Source organism: Limulus polyphemus, unplaced genomic scaffold (genome assembly GCF_000517525.1).
Source record: "Limulus polyphemus unplaced genomic scaffold, Limulus_polyphemus-2.1.2 Scaffold683, whole genome shotgun sequence".
NCBI classification, from domain to species: Eukaryota; Metazoa; Arthropoda; class Merostomata; order Xiphosura; family Limulidae; genus Limulus; species Limulus polyphemus.
Genome location: NW_013666293.1, coordinates 285,065 through 298,794, shown reverse-complemented (window position 1 = coordinate 298,794; position 13,730 = coordinate 285,065). Strand labels below are relative to the sequence as shown.

Below are 13,730 nucleotides of genomic sequence, written 5' to 3'. Positions count from 1 at the left end.
GAAAATGCGCAATATTTGTTACAATATTTTAACTGTTTGTGCTCTACCTAGGAGAGTATTAATTCATTTTACTTTTTTTGCAGCGAAAGTTTTAAAAGAACGATATTGCGTTTTAGATGTGTGACTAAATGAATAGTCCATTCAGCACTACCGTGTATATTCAGTTTGGAAATGTGTTCAAATTACGCCTTATATGCCTCCAATGGTATATTTCTATCACAATCTGTTGTATTCTTTAATGTGCGATACTATAGAATTGGCTTGAAAATTTCCGTAACTTTGTAAAATAGTCGTGCAGCTATAGTAGTGCAGGAAGGTTGTAAAATAGCCATGCAGCTATAGTAGTGCAGGAAGGTTGTAAAATAGCCATGCAGCTATAGTAGTGCAGGAAGGTTGTAAAATAGCCATGCAGCTATAGTAGTGCAGGAAGGTTGTGAAACAGCCATGCAGCTATAGTAGTCCAGGAAGGTTGTAAAATAGTCGTGCAGCTAAAGTGGTTCAGGAAGGTTATAAATAGTCGTGCAGATAAAGTGGTTCATGAAGGTTATAAAATAGTCGTGCAGCTATAGTAGTCAAAGAAGGTCGTAAAATAGTCGTGCAGCTAAAGTGGTCCAGGAAGGTTATAAAATAGTCGTGCAGCTATAGTAGTGCAGGAAGGTTGTAAAATAGCCATGCAGCTATAGTAGTGCAGGAAGGTTGTAAAATAGCCATGCAGCTATAGTAGTGCAGGAAGGTTGTAAAATAGCCATGCAGCTATAGTAGTCCAGGAAGGTTGTAAAATAGCCGTGCAGCTAAAGTGATTCAGGAAGGTTATAAAATAGTGGTGCAGCTAAAGTGGTTCAGGAAGGTTATATAATAGTCGTGCAGCTATAGTAGTGCAGGAAGGTTGTAAAATAGCCATGCAGCTATAGTAGTGCAGGAAGGTTGAAAAATAGCCATGCAGCTATAGTAGTGCAGGAAGGTTGTAAAATAGTCATGCAGCTAGAGTAGTCCAGGAAGGTTGTAAAATAGCCGTGCAGCTAAAGTGGTTCAGGAAGGTTGTAAAATAGCCGTGCAGCTAAAGTGGTTCAGGAAGGTTATAAAATAGTGGTGCAGCTAAAGTGGTTCAGGAAGGTTATAAAATAGTCGTGCAGCTATAGTAGTGCATGAAGTTTGTAAAATAGCCATGCAGCTATAGTAGTGCAGGAAGGTCGTAAAATAGCCATGCAGCTATAGTAGTACAGGAAGGTTATAAAATAGTCGTGCAGCTAAAGTGGTTCAGGAAGGTTATAAAATAGTCGTGCAGCTATAGTAGTCTAAGAAGGTCGTAAAATAGTCGTGCAGCTAAAGTGGTCCAGGAAGGTTATAAAATAGTCGCGCAGCTATAGTAGTGCAGGAAGGTTGTAAAATAGTCGTGCAGCTATAGTAGTCTGGGAAGGTTGTAAAATAGCCGTGCAGCTAAAGTGGTTTAGGAAGGTTATATAATAGTCGTGCAGCTATAGCAGTCTAGGTCCTGCAATCATGGGTGATAAGACAGAAATGGTATCGAAACTCCTTGTAGCCAAAAACATAGCAAAATATAGCCTACAATAATATAGAAATAATAACGAGCAAAAGAATATTTCGACAGATAATACGACGTTTGTAATGTTCTGCTCTTTGATTTTATCTTTGATGATAAATAATAAATTTTGAACAGAGGTTCCTGGTGTTAAGCTGGTTCATTTGGCTGCTTAAAATGGTTAGATAAGAGCAACGTGCCATTACTAAATGAATTACTAACTGAATTCTGTGTATTTTGAAAATTATATTGATTTTCTCTATAGGACTTAGTCTGTCATACTCAAGTATTGACACTGTTGATTAACTCAAGTGAGTGATTACGTATACAGGTTTCTGTTTAGATACAGTCACGGTTTCGATCAATAAACTTTACAGAACATGCTCTAGGGAATGGATTTGCAAACTATGGCTGTTTAGTTAGTTAGTTTGTTTGCTTGAAGTTAAGCACAAAACTACACAAAGAGTTATCTGTGCTCTGCCTACCACGGGTATCGAAACCCAGTTTCTAGCGTTGTAAGTCCGCAGACATACCGCTGTACCTCTGGGGGAGGGGGGGGGGGTAGGCTGTTTAGTCAACAAAATTGCTCAACCATATAAAATATGCTTTATAGTTAAAAACGTGTTTTTAAGACTGGTAGAAAGAAAGCGACATAGTTAATAAAACATATAAGATACGAAATACCTTTCAGTGAATAAAAGATAAAAGCAAAGAAATTGCAACCAAAAATCAAATTATTAAGCCACGTGCCTGCTAATGCACGAGCGTATTTCGAAAGTGTAGAGTTGATAAAAAAACATTTTTTTTCTACGAATAGTAGGTGAGGATGATATAAACAGTGATTTTGATTTAGTTAAGAAGTGACGTGAAGTTAATATATGACGCACTAAGCTTGGAACTGTAAAAGCATCTCTTTAAACAGAATGAAGTCAATTCGTGTTTTAACGATCCTGATATCGATTGCATTTTCTGTTACAGATTATAATACCAGTTTTTATTTTAACTTATATTTTGTTTAATGTTATTATTGGAGGTTGTAGTTATTATTAAGTACGGTAGTAATTAATAGTAGGGATCGACAAGGTTTCCAAAAAAAAATTCACGCGCCAAAAAACCACCCTATTGAATTCCTAAGCGGAAAACCGACCATTCAATATATTGGTTACGATATATTATGTTCATATATACTAATAATACGCTAGAAAGGTCGCTAACATTTCCAGTATAACAATTCAAACATTTCTAAAACAGAAACTTTTTCGTCTACTACCTACCTACCTGATCACGTAAGCGGGGCTAGCGCCTAGGCGGCTCGGACTATCGCTACAAGATTTCTCCAGCTTGCTTGACTGGTCTGCGGGTATCCGCTTTTTATATTCTGATAAATATATATAGATTTTTTTTTATTTTTTTACAAATAGTAACTTATCATGCAAATACTTAAATATCTTTTCAACCCAACAGATGGTGCTACATATCGGTGGATAGACACGTGACAGTTTCTAAAGGTAAAGTGTGTATATATACTTTATACAGGTATAACATAAAAAAGTAAACAAACAAGAGCATTACAAATTATGAATTTTAAAATGAAGTAGGGATCCTGCTACAGAAAATAATTAAACAAGAATTAAAACCACAATCACAAAGTTATAAAATTTAACCCCTACTTTGGCAGCTTTATACACTTATGTGTAGGCCAAAGTTAGGATTACATTTTATAAATTTGTGATTGTGGTTGTAATTCTTGTAAAAGCTATAGCTATGAGGGATATGGCTATACTGAAAGTTGATAGATGTTGTGTCCATTCCATGGACATATAAAAACTAGCAAATAGATAAGAAAAAAATGTTAACGGAAAGTAGGGAGCGTTAGTTATTCCTAGAGTTGCTATAAGAAGTATCCAAAACAAAATAAATGCTGCAATTAAAAGTATACAAACCAGTAAAGTGATATTAGTAGAGACTGAAAATCGTTTTAAAATCTATCCAACTAGTATCACTTTACTTGTTTGTGTGCTTTTTTATTGCAGCATTTATTTTGTTTTTGAAACTTCTTATATCAATTCTACGAATAACCAACGATCCCTACTTTCCGTTAAAATTTTAATTTATTTACTCTTTATATTAAAGGCTCACCGGTAAGTGTGAAGGCTCTTATCGCTAAAAACCGGGTTTAAATACCCATGGTGGGTCATAATAAAGATGGAATATTTTTCACAATCCAATGTTTTAAAGCTGCTATTTTACTGAAAACGTAATAATCTAAATATATACAGAAAATACAATTAACATTAATTTGTATGCGTATATGTATAGAAATATACATTTATTGAGTTTGATACAGAACTCGGTCCTTAACAAAACTTTTTGATATAGCTACTGATGTATAAGAGGCTTAAATAAAATGTCACTCTAATGTAAACAATACTTAACTTTACTTCGTCGATGAAAAAGTTTTTAAATATTTTTTCCTGAAAACATGTATCTTATTCAGTTCGATCACAGAATTTTCTAATTAGTGTCTGTGTGAGCTGTTCAACAGAACTAATGACAAGCTGTCGACACGTGCTTTCGGGTGTGAATAATCATTACAGAAAGGTTAATTAAAGTTTCGGAAGTCATTTTGTCCGATAACGTTCACGTTTCGTTACATGCAATGTTGGGAAGTTTTCAATGACATCATGACTGTGGTTATTATAACATCGTGGCAACGTTTACGAAATGTTTCAGTTAATGCAATATTTTCTTGTCTTATCTTTCTGAACTATCGGAAACACCAATTTCAATGTTTTTGCGATCCATAATTTTTCTTCTTCTTTCAGAAATAGTATACCTTGGATGACAAGAAAATCCTCTAAAGTGGTTAATTTTAGTGAACATCTTATTTGGGTTTTATAAAGATGTTTAGAACACATAGAAACCACATCCTAAATAGATATAAGATTATTATCACATTACATGCTTCTTATTGTATATAGTTGTTTTTTATGACTATGTTAACTGTTGCTTGAACTGTATGTTTTGAATTTCTTTGTTAGCTGTTGCTTGAATTGTATATGGGTTCTTAATGATCATGTTACATGTTGCTCGAAATGTATATGTGTTTTTAATGATCATGTTAACAGTTGCTTGAATTGTAGATGTGTTTTTAATGGCCATGTTAGATGTTACTTGAATTGTAGATGTGTTTGTAATGACTATGTTAGATGTTGCTTGAATTGTATGTTATTTTAATTTTTGTGTTAGCTGTTGCTTGAAAGACAGTTACCAAACTAAGTACAAGTGAACTATTCACCAGAGGAAGGGAAATTAGTCACCATCACCTTCCGCCACAAAGGGTTTTTCGTGTTCTTTGAATTAAATAACGGGATTGATTGTTACTTTTATAACACGCTTACAGATGAAAGTGAGAAGCGTGTTAGGAAGGGTTAGCCGAGACCTACACACCGGCAGTAAAACATTAAAGTTAACTTTTAGTTGGGAGGCATTGGCTTTGACTGATCTAAAACTTTTATCTTTCTTCACATGTTTATAAAGTAATTTAATTAATTTTGTATTAACGCCCTCTAAGTGTTATCTCTTTGTAATTGGCTTGTAAGCTTTCTGAAAAATTAATTTCACACATTTATGGAGAATGCTTTGTCAGGTGTCAATAGTTTCAATCAGAAAAGCATCTTATGCGACATATTGATTAAACAGTCTTATCAGAGACCTCTTTAGGCTAAAAAACAGCCATTTAGAATTCTCACCATTTGTACCCACCACCTATGTTGCTATTCGTAACCAAGTAGTGGGGTTTACTGTCACGGTTATAATACAGGGTCTGCCAAAAGAAGTGTAGAGATTTTATATGGTTAGATTTTCCATATTATTAGGGAAAAACATTGTTTGTTTTTGGTTTTTTTACTGAATGAAGATTAAGGGTTAGGATTTTAATGATAAACAGATGGACAATCCAACAGTGTTCTCTTATTGTTGAGATTTATTTCAAAAATGAATGCTCCATCACTGCTGCTCAAAGAGCATACCACCGATAACTTGGTATTAAAGTTGTTCCTTCTGAATATGTCATCAACAGGAATTTGTGGTTTCAACAAGATGGAGCTACTTGATATACAGCACGAGCAACAAGAGTAGTGTTGCGTGAACTGTTCCCAAACATGGTAATTTCTCGTAATAGAAACAGAAACTGGCCTCCACGATCCCCGAATTTGTCATAAACAGGCTTTTTTTGTGGGGTCAGTTAAAGGACAGAGTATATCAACAAACCACGGTCAATACAGGATTTGAAAGATAACATTAAGACAGAAATTATGAGTGAAACTTTGACCTATGCGTTGGAAGGTGTTATCCCTAAAGCACGCCAGTAGAAATTCGTTGTGAATACCTACCGGACATTATTGTTCATAATTAATTATTTCAAGAGACCTTAGTGAGCTACGGTGTCATAGATAATAAACACAAATTATACCAAGAAATTTTGTTGTCGATAGTTGCAGTTTAAATCTCTAAACTTGTTTTGGCGGACTCTGTACTTACACAACTAAAAGTACAGAGGCGCCATCTCACGGCCCACGCCTTGGATCTTTAGGTCCTTTGCCCAGAACATGCACCATTAGTCTACAGTCTAAACCCAGTTCGATTTTTCAAAAATAAAAAAAACAACAACAGTGGATTACCGTATTGCATAAAGAAAAGCTTAGGGCTGATTTCGAAAACATGCACGTAATGGCTAACTCTGAAATAACAAGAAACAAACAAACATGCATGCATGCAAAACAGTCTTTAAAATACGTTGTACAAAATACTTTACTAACTCATAGTAAATTTTCGTGACTGAAGATTAAATTTAAATAAAATTCTGAAAATATTGTCCAGTCTTGGTTCAGTCATGTGTAGGCAGTATTTGATACTTGATTGGATAGTGTATTTGGACACTATTAGCAACAGTCTTGGTTCAGTCATGTGTAGGCAGTATTTGATACTTGGTTCAGTCATGTGTAAGCAGTATTTGATACTTGGTTCAGTCATGTGTAGGCAGTATTTGATACTTGGTTCAGTCATGTGTAGGCAGTAGTTGATACTTGGTTCAGTCATGTGTAGGCAGTAGTTGATACTTGGTTCAGTCATGTGTAAGCAGTATTTGATACTTGGTTCAGTCATGTGTAAGCAGTATTTGATACTTGGTTCAGTCATGTGTAAGCAGTATTTGATACTTGGTTCAGTCATGTGTAGGCAGTATTTGATACTTGGTTCAGTCATGTGTAGGCAGTAGTTGATACTTGGTTCAGTCATGTGTAGGCAGTATTTGATACTTGGTTCAGTCATGTGTAAGCAGTATTTGATACTTGGTTCAGTCATGTGTAGGCAGTATTTGATACTTGGTTCAGTCATGTGTAGGCAGTATTTGATACTTGGTTCAGTCATGTGTAGGCAGTATTTGATACTTGATCGGATAGTGTATTTAGACACTATTAGCAATGTAGTTACATCTCATTACTCTACAATAACCGAGGTAGAGCCGGATAGAGAGTAGGAAAGATTGGCTCATCAGGGAAAGATAAAGTTTGAAATAACGAATCGTACTTGAATGCAAGTTAATCATACAAATAGCTCCACCTGCTACACTCCAGTGCAGTGGTTCCCAGCCAAGTGGTACGCGTATCCCTGGGGCTACGCGAAAACTTTATAAAACGTTAGAAAGAAAATATATTTCCACTACCTAGCACTCAACGTTTGAATATTGTTGATTCACCCTTCAAATATTTCTGTTGATTTACTTTTTTATTAATTTAAAGCTCTCTATGATTTTTTCTAAACAAATTATATGAATCAGGGATACACTACTGACTCAAAGGTTGGAATCATTGCTATAGTGAACAGTGAAGCTCTGGTGTTGAGCAACTATGCAAGTATTTGTATTGTTTGTTTATCATATAACTTTATAATTTCATCTTTTCTTTCAAAATGGTGATGTTGGTTTAAAACATTTAGGGTTTTTAGCGTGTTATTTCTTTATATTTCAAACAATCCAAATGCATCTTTGCAATAAACTGCCTTACAACAGCTTCCACAGGCTGAAATAAACAGATGTGAAATCTGTACTTTCTTGCGATTTTACAAGGGTCAAAGATGAACACAATTTGCACAGTTTAGGCTTTAGGTTTGCCATTATTTTGCAATTTCGACCAATCTAGATGAGACTTTGTACAATGATACCTTGCGATAGCCCAAACAGACTGAAGCGGACAAATTTAGGATTCGTTCCTTTCTTGCGATTTTCAGGGAGTCAAAAGCAAAAACAGTTCGCAATATATACAATTGGTAGCTCTGAACCTAGAAACATTGTCTGCATATGCAAACGTTAAAATGAGTTGTTATTGATTTTGTTTTGATTCACACACTACACGAAGTTGCATACTACGTCGAAGAGACACAGAGACTGTCCTATGTATTATAAGGTTACAATATAATGTGCTACAGTATCTCTTTCTCACAAAGAAGTTGATATTGTATTAAGTTCTATTCCTCTGACCACCCGGTGGCTTAGTGATAAGCCTGAGAATTTATAACGTTAAAATTGATTTTAGTACTTGCTGTGGGAAATGCACAGATAGGTCATCGTGTAGTTTCGTATTTAATAACGAACAAACGAACTATCCGTATAAAGTACTTATTTTGTAGTATATTCCCTCCTTTTTCCTTTCTTTAAAACCATTATATCTGAAAATCTACCGTATTCTGAGGATCTTATCGAATAAAGTGAATAGACGGAGACACATTAATTAACTTGGAAATGTTGGCCTTTCTAGTTCACTTCATTTTGTTATAAATTTGTGGCATATACAGTTTCGGCATCTATTAAGTTTCAACATGCATATCAATTAGCGTAAGCGTACAATATCTTGCTGACTAGCACAAGTTGGTATTTTTTCGTGGAGTTTGCTTAGTGGTTATTTGCCGGACTGTGGGTTCGAGGGGTTCGTGTCCCATTGCGTGAAACTCTCGCTCCTCTCCCCCTTTGAAGTTGTGGATACATTATAAGAACAACGGTCATATCTCATTATTTGATTAGAGTAGTCCAAAAGTTGGCGTGCGGGTGCCGCTGACTGGCTGACTTACCTCTAACCCATAAGTTCAAAACTAGGGTATGGTTAACGCAGATGGTCAGTGTGTAGCGAATATTTGAAATAAACCAAATCTGAATGGGACATGTATGAACAATTCCATGGTTTTAAAAGTCTCAAGCAGCATTACTTCATATCTAGCATTAAGAAAACCAAACAATCATTACATTTTATCAGAAAGCTAAAAGCCTTACATTTTACATCTTATCAGGAGGTTACAAACCTTATACACTATATCTTATCTACAGGTTAAAAGCCTTGTATACTACACTTCACCAGGGGGATAATAGCCTTATATACCCGAATTAAATGAGTAAATAGATAAGCATATTAATGGGATAAGACTAAGTACACTCTAAAAGTACACAGCTTTATAAACCTGCGGACAAGCAAGCAAGCACATTGCTGCTATCACTTTAATATTAGACTAGAATAATGAAAACAACCTTCGTGTATTTTATTGCTATACTTATTCGCGTGTTATAATATTAAACGTTTGGTACTCTGACAATGCGAGTTAGAGTTATTAACTAATTTAGTCTTTTAATTATAACTTTTATTATCTGAATAGTTTATATAATAACTTTTATGATAGTAATTCATCTTCAGTCCAAGTCCTTACACTAACTAGTTGTTTAACCCTCTACTGCACATGGTAATACACAGGTAACAAATTTATTTTTGCTACTTAATACACATACAAATGCTTCAGTTCTATAGTTGAATGCTCTTACTTCGAGGAAATAGTTTAAATAACCATGAAATTATTTTTCCTGGTTTCCGTTTCTCAGCTGAATAATGTTATTTCTAAGTAACGTACCCATTTCTAAGTTACCAAAATATATTTCACAAAACATACTTTTAGTGCAATATAGACCTTAAATATTATACTTAAATAGTATGAAATTCGAAAAACATTTTTTTCACCGTCTTTCCATAATGCGTGCAATAGAAGGTTAAAGTAATCAACTTATACTTAGATAGATATATCTTAATGTCTTATGGTGCGTAACAGTAAGCAAGATATTTTAATTGTATTGTTAACTTTTATTCATAAGTTTTATTACTCATAAATTGATATACAGCTATAATTGTAAACCCTATTTATTTTAAACACAACAGTAATTTGATAGTTACTGATATTTTATACAGAATTAGGCTTATTTTAAGTGTTTAAAATTTTTGCATGATACTTACCTCTCAGAAAAGAATAAATTTATATCTTATAAATAAATATGTAATATATTTAGTTGTAATCATATCTTGTTAATTTATATTAAGATATGTTAAAGGTTATTAATTATTGAAACTTCCTTAACGTAGAAACGCTGTAACACGATATTAAGCATGTTAAATACGCCCTTTGGCATTGTTACACAACATTAGAACAATGACATAAATGTAGTTAATTTCACTCTGAATAGCCTTCAAGCAGGAAGTTTACAAAATTCACCATTGCTCTTCTCTTAATTAGTCGGGTTTCAACTGAAACGATAGAGAAGCTTCTAGCTATTTTTGGATGCTTCTAAATGAGTTTTGTCAGTATTCTGGAATAAAAAAAAGATAAGATTATCTGTAAAAAAAGAGGAACGGATAATTATTTATTTCTATAGATTAATTTAGGAATATCTAAATGTGTAATTAAAAAGAAAGTTTTTGAAAAACATAGATTAATTTCATAGGAAGCTCTTTAAAATATTACTTTTCCCTCCATAATATACTATTTCATATAAATAGATGGTGACGTACAGAACTAACTGAATGTTTAGTATATGCGTTTGGATTAATTTAGACACTTTAAATATCAATTACATAATATCCTATGAGAAGACATTAAGTATGGTCGATGGACTTTTAATTAGAACATATAAATACTTACTTCGGTCAACAACTTTTCTTAAACTTCAAAAATATATAACACGTTAAATCCTGTTATACGAAAGTTTTAAACCGCATTATTCAACAACTGTAGTTGGTTTTTATTCTTTGAGATATACAATATTTTCATAACATTACGTGTATATCTCATATGACTTTCAACTTATAATATTAACTCAGATAAAAATAGAAAGATAATTTCTTTATGTTGAATTGCTTGATCAATATCTTAAATAACAAACAAATGACCCGAAATTTCTCTGTGATTAAATTCTACAATTGACCTTCTTTGAAGTAAGTCAAAGTGTAAAGATATTTTGTCCGGAGAAACTACTTAACTATTATTGTTTTCTTGCTGCACAGTGAGCTATCTCCATTCTGTTTAGATTTTTGACACACGTCCGTATACTTATACTGACCCACCGGGGGACTTAATTATTAATAGTGTGGTAATTAGAGAATTACCACGTGATATAATTATGTACTTACAGACTCGTTGTCAACATTGAAAAGATAATTCATCCAAGAAAAAACTATTTATGATGTATGTCTTAGATTTCACATTATTAGTATTAAAATATTTCTCCTACATTATCACGTATATCATCTAACCTATACAATTTCCGAGCAACTACAGCTCTTTTCTTGCGTGTTTCTTAATTATTAAAAATTAAATACTTTCAAATTATTTAGTTTCCTAAATAGTGTTATTTATTTTATGTAAACTTCAAATATTTTTCAACTCGCATTGTGACTCACAGTGAACTGTATAAATGGGTAATTTTAACGGTTATAGTGTATTGTACGAAATTTTATAATTAACCTATAATCATTTAGAATTAGTAAATTGTTATTTTAACGTTAACTACACAGAATACTATACATATGTGTGTATATAATATATTTCATTCATACGTTTCTGGTTTTGTATTTCTATTTCATAAGTATTTGTGTCAACCTATTAAAATATACACTTTACTTTCATATAAAATTCTATTATAAATTACATACATTTACACTCTATAGAATTTTTATGTTGAAAGCAACTTTACCAAAAGAAAATGGTTAAATTACAAATATTAATATCAATTTATATGCAAATTTTTATTTATTTAACTCCTATAAAATATTAATATTTTAGGAAAAACTCGACATATGATTATAATATATTTGTAGTTGATTAATAGTCATACTCCCTCTCTTCATAACAAATGTAAACAAATCACTATATTTACTAATATATATATATAACATTTCAGTCCTTAAACTACTAAATTATTTTTAATATTAAGAATTACTAGAATTCGTTTCTTCAATTTATATTTTTATCAGTTTTCTGGATTAAACTTCCAATTATTTTAATTGTTTTATTTTGCGTTATTTAACTACATATTGGTATGTATGCTTCTATTTGACCGATTCGAAGAATACAAGTTATAACTTCAATTGCTATCGGTCTATTTGTAGAAAGCACTTATAGTTAATATAATAGAAATAGAATATCTTAACGATGACAGAAAACATTCCTCTCTCTCTCCAGTATCGGTATTTTGGTCGTATAATGGACCAGGGAGGATCAGGTTCATGGTGACCTCTTCCTCCTTTCCGGGCTGTGATTTACTACCGGTGAATGTTGGTGTTGATACAACATGAGGGCCTGAGTAAACCGCACTTGCTCCGAACATCTTTCAGGGCAATGTCCATGTTAGTATCTACACTTACATTCTGTGTTTTGCACTATATCTCTTAGGTCAGTTCCATAATGCACACAACACATTTCACTAAGTAGAGACTAATCAAATGCATTTTACATATAAATACCCTATTACATTTATTGTTCTTAGTCTAACTAGCGTAGGGTTTTAAAGTCTAGTAATAGGTGGCCGTATTACATCCTTATTTCTAAAGTAAATGTTTACAGGTGAGAGGTGCTTAGGCCTACTTTGATCGCTATGTAGGTAATTATGTCTACTTCCATCATGTATGTAGTAGCGATTAAGTTCACAGAGTAGGTAATTCTTTTGCCATTTTTTTGCAAAGTAATTTATAGTATTATGCAAGAGTCTATCGACTATTGTTTCTATGTTTGCATATCTGTGCATGAATTTTGATAAGGTACTGCGGGGGACTTTATATGCTGTGGTGATAAGTGAGTTTTGTATAGATTGTAGCTTATTTATATGTTTCGGAGCTATGTTTATCCATGCAGGGCAGGCGTATTCTATTATGGGGCGTATATATGTTGTGTATATTTTAATTATGTTGTCAGGTGGTGTATCTTGCCTGTTAGACTTCTTGCATAATTTATGCGCTTCCAGAGTTTTGTTAATATATTATTCGTATGTTTTACCCACGTCAGTTTTGGGTATAAAGTTAGTCCTAAAACTTTTGCCGAAGTTGTGGTCTGGAGAAGTCAAAGAAAATTACTGATGCATTGATTCTGAATTGATGAAACAGATTCAGGTCAAAGAAAATTACTGGAGCATTGATTCTGAATTGATGAAAGAAATTCAGGCCAAAGAAAATTACTGGAGCATTGATTCTGAATTGATGAAACAGATTCAGGTCAAAGAAAATTACTGGCGCGAAATTTTAAAACGAGTGAATGCCGCAGTTAAGACTCTCGAATTACCCAGAAGTCACTTCAAAATTACCAGAAATTCAAAATGGTTTTAGAAAATTCAGACAGACAACAGGTCACTTAGTTAGACTAACTTAAACAATAATAGATAGCTTTAATAAAAATGAATGCACTGTCGCCTACTTTCTCGATGTCGAGAGAGCCTTCGACAGTGTATGGCATAATGGTCTTAGTTTCCGTATGACGGAATTGGAACTACCGCGGGTGATTATTTGCTGGCTATCCAACTTCTTGGAAAATAGAACATGCAAAATAAAGATATGGGCATTCACCCCAGAGGCAGGTGTACCTCAAGGAGGGGTAGTTAGCCCTATCCTATTCATTATGTATGTGAGTAATATGCCTCTAAAAAACACAAATCAAGGTTTCGCATCACAATTTACGGACGATGTTGCGGTCTGGAAAAGTGCCCCCCCCCACCTCATCCATAGCAGCAACAAAAACCAATTACTAACTTTTACAAGATTAACAACCCCCCCCCCAAAAAAAAAGACCCACCTAAACTATACATGAATGGAACACTTCTCCAGGCCACAACCTC

The 13,730-nt window shown here is 33.5% G+C and overlaps 1 protein-coding gene across 4 annotated transcripts in view; it reads left to right on the top strand.

The window, feature by feature from the left end:
• Window positions 1–13,730, top strand: part of LOC106459928 (glutamate-gated chloride channel-like) — a 115,693-nt gene that overhangs the window by 41,803 nt on the left and 60,160 nt on the right. For 2 of the 4 annotated variants that reach the window (XM_022386504.1, XM_022386505.1), the window contains exon 2: window positions 3,005–3,048. The exons of the other annotated variants lie outside the window; for them this stretch is intronic. The gene's annotated coding sequence lies outside the window, so the exon portion shown is untranslated. The remainder of the gene's footprint in view (window positions 1–3,004; window positions 3,049–13,730) is intronic. 4 annotated transcript variants of the gene reach the window in all.